This window comes from Myotis yumanensis, unplaced genomic scaffold, assembly GCF_028538775.1.
Source record: "Myotis yumanensis isolate MYYU_CA2020_CCGP unplaced genomic scaffold, mMyoYum1.0.hap1 SCAF_5, whole genome shotgun sequence".
NCBI lineage: Eukaryota > Metazoa > Chordata > Mammalia > Chiroptera > Vespertilionidae > Myotis > Myotis yumanensis.
Window position 1 is genome coordinate 96,862,265 of NW_027223756.1, and position 9,825 is coordinate 96,872,089.

A 9,825-nucleotide genomic window follows, 5' to 3' on the forward strand; every position below is an offset into this window, starting at 1 on the left:
CAGTGTGTCCTTAGATTGGATTTAATCAAATATGTGAGGAGCTATGCTGCCTTCCAGTCATTTTACAGTTGGAGAACCCAAGGCCAGAAATGGGAGAGTGACGTAGTGATGTGCACAGTAAGGGCCAGGGATACCTACAGAACCAAAGCTCTGCGTTTCACAGCCCTCCCTATTGGCCCGTTGGGAGGGTGGCCTCTGCAGGGAGGGAGTGGCTTTGCCAGGGCCACGAGGTGGGTTTGGAAGCCAAGTTCAAGAGCAGCATTTTACTCTCCACGTGTAACTGGTATTTACTACCATTTGCTTACAACGAGAAACATTAAACAATTTCCCCACATTTCCTCTAAATGAATGGGACTCCGCAGGAAAACCCTAAAGGGAAGTGTTTGAGAAATTGGTGGCAGAGGAATTTCACTACGAGGAGAATGTGTTTGCTTATTAATAGGTTCTATGTTGCCAGCTCCAGGGGGACTGGCCTGAATAGCTGGCGGGGAAAAGCATTCAAGGGCCCGGCTTGATGGAAACAGGGGAAAATGTGAGGGGAAGGAAGGGAAATAACTTCAAAAAAGATCAAGAGCTTGTCCTCTGCGGCTGCTTAGGGCTGAGTCGTGGAGAAACGTGGAGCCTCGCTTCTTTTGTGCCTCATTTGCAGTTTATACGCAGTGTCTATGACATCTCATTCTGTGAGAGGAGGCTGCCTTTAATTTCAAAAAACAACCTGCTATCGCTGGCGTGTATATAGCCTGGATAGAGAGGTTGTTGACCCTGACGGTGGGTTAATGAATATGTGAGAGGTATGTGTTTGCCTTTGTGAGGAATTATCTAGATACAATTTACAGCAATGTCACTCTCCTGCAGGAACTTTCGCTTGGTCCTCTGGTCCGTAAGTGTTTATCATGCCTGAGCCAGGCCCTGTGCTGTGCTGGGGGGTGCCGCACACTGAGCTATGTGCCCAGCTCACAGAGAGGCTGGCGGGGAAGAGTGAAAAGAAATAGACAATCACAGCACAAAGTGAGATAAACGCAGGGTGCAGATTTGTACTGGGTCTTAACGAAGGGGTGCCTATTTCAGCTGGGTAGGATGGAGAGCGCAGGAAACAGCGAAAGCTGCCTGGAGGAAGAGGCATCTGAAGGAGATTTAAGAATTAGTTGGCAAGGTCTGAATTTTCAATACTCCGGGACCCACTGGAATTGCCTGCAAATTCTTTTGTTTGTTATGTGCATTTGCCTTTCTTCAGAGGGTGACTTTCATCACATTCTTAGAAGCCTAAGACCTTCTGTTTCTCCAGCTAATTATTTTGATGAACATAGCAGTACTTTTGAATATTATGTCCAACTAATAGATGTTCTATTTCCCCATGCATATGTGTGCGTTTATGTGTATATGCGCATGTATATAGGAAACTATAGCAAGCACCAGTATGGTTAAATTTGTGTGCATACACATGAGCATTTTCCTGGACTGAAGTCTCAGAGGAGTGACTGCTTCAACCAAGCATGTGAGGGTTTGAAAAATGTTTGCTACATATTGTCAGAATTTCCCCTTCACGTTGTAGTTTTATACGGTTATTAGTAGAAGGGGAATGCCATTTTCCTGAAATCTTGCCAATGCTATTTTTATTGCCTTTTAATTAAGAAAAATATCAAACATAAAATGGTACAAAAGATAGACACCTATGAATTTATTTGCCAGATATAATAGAAGTAACAATTTTCCATCATGTTATGAAGAAATAGAGTGTGATAGAATACAGCAGAAGCCCATGGCCCCATTTCTGCACCCCATTTACCTCCTTCCCTCTCCGAATATGTTTTATTATTAAATCTATGGGGGTAATATTGCTGAATAACATTATATGATTTTCAGATGTACAACATTATAATTTAATGTCTGTGTACTCTATTGTGTGCTCACTACCTGCAGTCTAGTTTCCTTCCGTTGCCATATATTAGATCCCCTTGACCCACTTTGCTGTCCCCACTCCGCTGTCCCTCTGGGAACCACCATCCTATTGTGTAGCTATGAGATATATCCAATGGCATGCTACTCAGCCATAAAAAAGATGAAATATTGCCACTTGAGACAACAAGGATGAATCTTGAGAGTATTATGCCAAGTGAAATAAGTCAGATGGAAAAGGACCAAAAAAGAACATTATCATTAATATTATCAGTCATCCTCCCCTCCTCCCCCGCTGCCCTTGTCAACCACTAATCTATTTTCTCTCTCTAGGGTTTGCCTATTCTGGACATTTCATATAAATGGAATCATACAATATGTGGTCTTTTGTAATTGACTTCTTTCACTTGACATAATGTTTTTAAGGTTCTTCCATGTTGTACCATGTATCAGGACTTCATTCCTTTTTATGGCTGAATTAGAGGCCCGGTGCATGAAAATTCATGCACTGGAGGGAAGATCCCTAGCCTGGCCTGTCCCCTCTCACAGTCCGGGAGCCTTCAGGGGCGGGAGGCAGCCTGGCGATCAGGGGAAGGCGATGCCCCATCACACCTCTGCTGCTGCCACTGCTGGCAGTGCAAGCCTCAGCCGGCCCTGATCACCTGAGACTTGGCTGGCCCTGGGTGGCTGGGCAGCCGCCATCCAAGGCTTGCCTGTGCCTCGGACCAGCCCTGGGTGGCTGGGGGGCTGAGGGGACTGGGGAAATCCAGAGGCAGGTTCGTGGAGCAGCCAGGCCCACCTGGGGGCGGACTTGGCCTTGCTGCACACCTACTGCCCTGGTGGGCCTGAGGGGACTGGGCACCACCATCTTGTGGCTGTGGGCGCCGCCATCTTTGAGGACAGGGAAGTCAATTAGCATATTCCCTCCTTATTGGCTGTGGGTACTGCCATCTTTGAGGGCATGGCAGTCATTTAGCATATTCCCTCCTTATTGGCTGTGGGTGCTGTCATCTTTGAGGGTGGGGCATTCAACTAGCATATTCCCTTCTTATTGGCTGAGGGTGCTGCCATCTTTGAGGGTGGAGCAGCCAATTAGCATATTCCCTCCTTATTGGTTGTGGGCGCTGCCATCTTTGAGGGTGGGGCAGTCAATTAGCATATTCCCTCCTTATTGGTTGTGGGCGCTGCCATCTTTGAGGGTGGGGCAGTCAATTAGCATATTCCCTCCTTACCGGCTGTGGGCACTGCCCTCTTTGAGGGTGGGGCAGTCAACTAGCATATTCCTTCCTTATTGGCTGTGGGCGCTGCCATCTTTGAGGGTGGGGCAGTCAACTAGGATATTCCCTCCTTATTGGCTGTGGGTGCTGCCATCTTTGAGGGTGGGGCAGTCAATTAGCATATTCCCTCCTTATTGGTTGTGGGTGCTGCCATCTTTGAGGGTGGGGCAGTCAACTAGCATATTCCCTCCTTATTGTCTGTGGGCACCACCATCTTTGAGGGCGGTGCAGTCAATTAGCAAATTCCCTCTTTATTAGAGAGGATAATAATCCAGTATGTGCATAAGCTATGTCTATTTATCCATTTATTAGTTGGTAAGCATTTGTGTTGTTTTCACTTTTTGGTGATTATGAATAATGATGCTGAGCATTCATGTACAAGTTCTTCTGTGGACACATGTTTTCAATTACTCTGGGCATATACCTAGGAATAAAATTTCTGTGTCATATGCTAAGTCAATGTTTAACATTTTCAGTGGAATGGCCAAATTGTTTTCCAAAGTGATTGTGCCATTTTACATTTGCACTGGTGATGTTTGCGGGTTCCAGTTTCTCCACATCCTCCCTAACACTTGTGATAATATTTTTTTCTCTTTTAAATAACCATCCTAGGAAGTGTGAAATGATATAGCGTTGTGGTTTTAAGTTGCATTTCCCCTAATGGCTAATGATGTTGAGCATCTTTTCATGTAAATAATTAAGATCTAGCCTCTTCACAAGTTGGATATCTGTAACGCACTGTTGTCTGTAGTCACTGTACTGAGCCTTAGGTCTCCAGGACTTATTTATATACCAGTTGCAACTTTGCACCCTCTTGGTGACCTCTTGGTTCAAGGTCGATGCTCAACCACCAAGCCATGCCAGCTGGGCTTTTACTTTCTTGATATAATTTGTATCTTGAAAATTTTTAATTTTGGTGAAGTTCAATTTTCACCAACATTTTTCCTGTTTCCCTATCCCTTGTCCCTTGTAACCTCCATTTTACTGTTTTTATGGGTTTGCCTTTTTAAAATTCTACTTATGAGTGAGATCATACTTGCCTTTCTCTTTCTGACTTATCTCACTTAGTATAATGTCCTCAAGGTCCAACCATATTGTTGTAAATGGTAGGATTTCCTTCTTTTTTGTGGCTGAGTAATATTCCATTGTATGTATGTGTATGTACACCATATCTTCTTCTTCCATTCACCCATGGACAGACACTTGGGTTGTTTCCCTCTTATTTATTATGAATAATGCTGCAATGAATATGGAAATGCAGATGTCTCTTCAATATCCTATTTTCATGTCCTTCAGATATATGCCTAGAAGTGCAATTTCTGGATCATATGGTAGTTCTATTTCTGTTTGTTTGGAGGAAACTTTATATTGTTTTCCATAGTGGCTGAATCAATTTGCCATCCCACCAATAGTGTGCAAGGATTCCCCTTCCTCTACATTCTACATTTATCTATTGTCTTTTCTTTGATAGCCATTCTAACAGGTGTGAGGTGATCAGATAAGGGGTTAATATGCAAAATATATAGAGAACTCATACTATTTAATAACAAAACACCAAAAAATCTGATTTAAAAATGGGCAGAGGAACTAAATAGCTATTTTTTCTCAAAGAAGACTTTCAAGTGGCCAACAGATGCATGAAAAGATGCTCAACGTCACTAATCATCAGAAAAATGCAAATCAACAAGATATCACTACCTTCTCTTTTATTACTTTGGGCTCAGGCTGCCCTTCCACTCATACACTGGATGTCCTTTCTTCTTGCCTCCTCACAGGCACCCTTCCAGCAACCCTACCCAATCTCCTACATATCCACTCTCATCTCTCTACTGAACTTTTCTATCACATCAGTATGATTTTATTTTCCCATCTTGAAAATGAGCTCCTTTATTTCACTTTCCCTCCAGCTGGCACCCCATCCTCCTCTCTTCTTTCTCAGCAAAACCCCTTGAAAGTCTTGTTCTTCACTTCATGACAGTAACAGTGGCCTCCTTGCTCCTCCCCAAGCACACCAGGCCTGCTGCTGACTCAGAGCCTTTGCACTTGCTGTTCCTCTGCCTGGCACATTCTTCCCCAAGATATCCATGTGGTCCACCCCCTGACATCTTTCAGGTCTTAAACACATATTACTTTTATGGTGCCCTCCCTAAGTTGCCTATTTAAAATTGCAATCTTCCTAATAATTCCTATCTACTGTGGGAAAGCACGGGACTTGGTTAGAAAGTCTGTAAGGAGGAATCTCCGAAAGGTCAGGGGCCTTTACAGGGACCGTGCCGAAGGCGACAGACCCTGCCTTGACTTTTCCAAACAAGTCTGAGCCCCAGGGTGTTTACTGGAATCTTTATGTTTAGTCTTTAGACGTCCTTGCTTAAAGGACACTACAGACGCAGTGTCTTCTCAAGGATGCTTACGCTGCTGATAGTATCTAATAGTTATTTTAGTTCAAGCTGTTGTTACAATAAAAGCCTAAGGAGGCAGGCAAACGGGGCTGTTTGGTTCTCTAGCCAGGCAGTCCCTTAGCCCTCTCTTTCACAGAAACGTGTGGCAGAGTAATCATTCATCTGTTGCTCAGGGTCTGCGGGTCAGCCCCGGCAATCTATTTTTTCTGTTTCGGTTTTCTCTATAGTAATTACCTCCACTGAACATATTATGGTAGCTTATATTTTTGTTCACAATAATTTATTCCATCCCCTGCAATAGGATTATGTGTACCCACCCTTGCCAGGCTCATCTTAGGTGCAGTAAACTTCCTCATACCATTGTCAGGTTTCGGTATGTGATTTGTGTTTACCAACAGAATGTGAGGGAACATGACATATGCCGCTGCTAAGCAGAAGCTTTATATATAACAGCATGATTGGCTTGGTATTTTATATTTTTGCCCTTTGCCACTATCAGAGCATTTCCCAGAGAGGGGATCTTCATTCAGCCTATGTCCTGGCATGGATTAGATCTATAGTCAACTCAGAGCCTAGAGCAGAGCTGCAGGCAACCTGCAATCTTCTTATAACATTAGTGACATATAAATTTCATTATAAACGATGGTGATTATGGATAGTTTGTTACCCCCAGCAAAAGCTTAATATACATGCTATATTATTTTTGTTGTTGTTTGTTTTTATATTTTTATTTATTTTAGAGAGAGGACAGGAGAAGGAGAGAGAGAAATATCAATGATGAGAGAGAGTCATTGGTTGGCTGCCTCCTGCATGCCCCCTACGGGGATCGAACCCACAACCCGGCATGTGCCCTGACTAGGAATCGAACCATGACCTATTGGTTCATGGATCGACCGACACTCAATCACTGAGCCACACTGGCCAGGCAACACATGCTATATATTGTATTGAACAAAAATGATCTCTCTTTTCCTCTTGAAAGTATATGCCATGAAAGCAAGGGGTTTTGTCTGTTTCATTCATTGCTCTCTCCCCAGTACCTAAAAGAGTATCTGGCGCATGGTAGAGCTTCATAAATATATAAGTAGAATGAATTAATGCATGCTGGGAAATTCTCAGCCATTTTTTCCTTAAATATTGCCTCTTCCCATTCTCCCTATTTTCTTTTCCTGGAATTCCTCTTTAAATGTATGTTGGGTGTTCTTATTCTGTCTTTCATATCTCCTAATCACTCATTTATGTTTTTCATTTCTTACATCTTCATGCTGCATTCCGGGTAATTATTTCAGAACTCCCTTCCAACTCTTTAATACTCTATTTATCTGGGACTCACCTGCTGCCTAATTTATTCTTTGAAACTTTAGTCTAATGGCAATATTTTTTCTTTAAGTTCTATTTTCTTCTTTTTTCAAATCTATCCTGTTTTCATCCCTTTTCTTTCAATATGGTTTTTATACCTGCTTTAATCATTTTAATAATTTAATAAATATTTACTTTATATTCTCCCATTGAAAAAAAACTTCTGTTATCTGAAGTTTTTTTTTTTTTTGCGGGGGGAGGGGGTGGTAAATGTCCACCATTTCTGAGTCACGACCTTGCTCATGGAAGATTATTTCTTCTTTCAGTTTCTGATATTTTTGGAAGCTCATATCCAGTGAGCATTAAAAAAAATTCTTATGAGAGCCATATATGCTCTTAAAAATCATGGGTATGGTAAAAAATTATTTTTTACCAAAAAGTTAGCATTCCTTTGTACTCCACACCTGCATATGACATAGACTTGGGTTTTCACTTTCTTCCTGGAGATTTGTTTTATTGCTCCCCAAACCCTAGGCAGATGCTTTTTCTCCACTGAGCTGCTGGGTAGAGTTTTTAAGCCCCTCCTGATGGAGGGACAGCCTCTTCAGGACCCCTGGTATGTGCGGGATCTTCATCAGTGTGTGGCTCCCCTTGCAGTTCTGAGAGCCATATCCTTGTCTGAGAACCCATCCCAGCTCTGAAGAATCAGCTTTTAAGCTTCCTGTTCTATCTTTCAGTTTTCTGTTTTTCAGAAAATATGTAGAAAGGTCTTTCTTGTCCTGCTATCTCTTAAAATATCCACCTGTATTTTTTACAGAAAAACATTTAGCTCATATGAAATTTCTTTTGGTGTATGGTGTAAGAAAGATATCCAAATTCTCTCCAAATGGTAAACAAATTGTCTAAACTTAGCTTATTAAAAGTTCTTTTTAACCATGTTTTTACCTTTATCATAAATTCTTATGTATTAGGGATGAATTTCAGAGCTTTTAACTTCACTTTAATAATGTGTCTGTCATTTGCTGCACTATTCTCATATTGTTTCAAGTAGTGTATCTTTCTAATACATTTTAATACTGGGCAATTCAAGCCCCTTTGTAGCCTTATTTTTTGGGGGGTCTAGTGATAGATGTTTATTTTTTTCAATGAACTGTATAATTTATTTAGTCACCAACTATATGTATGAGATATGATGGGAATGAATCATATTTATAAACTAATTAATTAATTTATTTTTTGTTAATCCTCACCTGAGGGTATTTTTTCATTGATTCTTTTTGTTTTTAAGAGTAGAAGAGAGAGGCAAAGACAGAGAGAAACATTGATGTGAAAGAAACACATTGATTGGTTGCCTCCTGCATGAGCCCCGACGAGGGCCCGGGCCAGGGAGGAGCCTGCAACCAACTTACTAAGGTACTGCCCTTGACCGGAATCGAACCCAGGACTCTTTGGTCAACAGGACGACACTCTATCCACTGAGCCAAACCGGCTTGGGCTATTTGTAAATTAATTTACAGATAATAGATATTTATAATGTTGAACCAACTCATAAAGTAACAGTTCATCTTCCCATTCAATAATTTTTTCTCTTGTGTAATTCAATAAATATTTCAAATATTCCTCATATAACATTTCTTGTATAATTTGTTATGAGTATTATTTTAAAATTTTAATTGTGGTAGTGTCACCTTAATCATTTTTTTTAACCATCTTAACCATTTTCCATCTTAACCATTTTCCATCTTAACCATTTTTAAGTGTACAGTTCAGTAGTGTTAAATACATTTGCATTGTCATAAACCAATCTTCAGAACTCTGTTCATCTTGCTGAACAGAAATGCTGTACCAATTAAACAGCTCTCCCCGCCCATCAACCCCTGGCAACCAGTAGTCTACTTTCTGTTTCTATGAATTTGGCAACTCTAGGTACTCATGCAAATGAAATCATGCAGTTTTGTCTGGTTTGTTTCACTTAGCATGAAGTCTTCAAGTTTCATCCATGTGGTAGCATATATCATAATTTCCTTCATTTAAAAGTCTGGACAATATTTCATTTTATGTATAGACCACATTCTGTTTATCCATTCATCCACTGATGGACACTTGGGTTCCTTCCACCTTTTTAATATTTTGAGTAATGCTGTTATGAACATGGGTGTACAAATATCTCCTTAGACTTTGCTTTCAATTCTTTTGGTATAGATCTAGAAGTGGTTGCTGGGTCATATGGTAATTTTATTATTATAAATATTTTATATTGTTGTTATTAGTAAGGTTTTTGTTGCATTATATTCTGTAATCAGTTCTTGATGGCATAACGAAAAATCTATTGGATTTTGTATATTTCTTATGTTTGTACCAGTGGCTCTCAAGCTTGGATTTTCATTAGAGTCATCTGGGGAGCTTTTTAAACATACACAGAGCCAGACCTCACTCAAGAAGAATTAAATCAGAATTTCTGGGGTGAGTCATTCATAGTTCTTAAGAGCTTTCCAGGTGATTCTAAAGTGGAGCAAAGGTTGAGAAACACTGGTCTAAACCAACTTACTGAAGTCTTACTAGATTTAATTATTTTAATTGATCACATGGATATTTGAATAGACAATAATTTCACCTGCAAAGAAAGATAATTTTCTATTATTTTCTATATTACACCTCTTTTTATGTATTTTTGACTTATTAAATTGACCAAAACTTCCTTAACAATGTTAAATGCAAAGTTGTTTTAGTTCCTGATTTTAAAATAATGTGTTTGCTTTATATAATACTGGTGCCCTGATGCACAGATTTGTGCACATTGAAAGGAAATTAATTAGAAGGTGGCAGGTGCTGCAGGACTGGGCAAGAAGAGCTGGACACGCCCTGGAGCCAACCTCCTGAAGTCCCTCCCTGGCCACCTGCACCTGGGGCAACGCTGCGGCTAGAAGGTCGTCTGTGGAGTGGGAGGGGTCCCT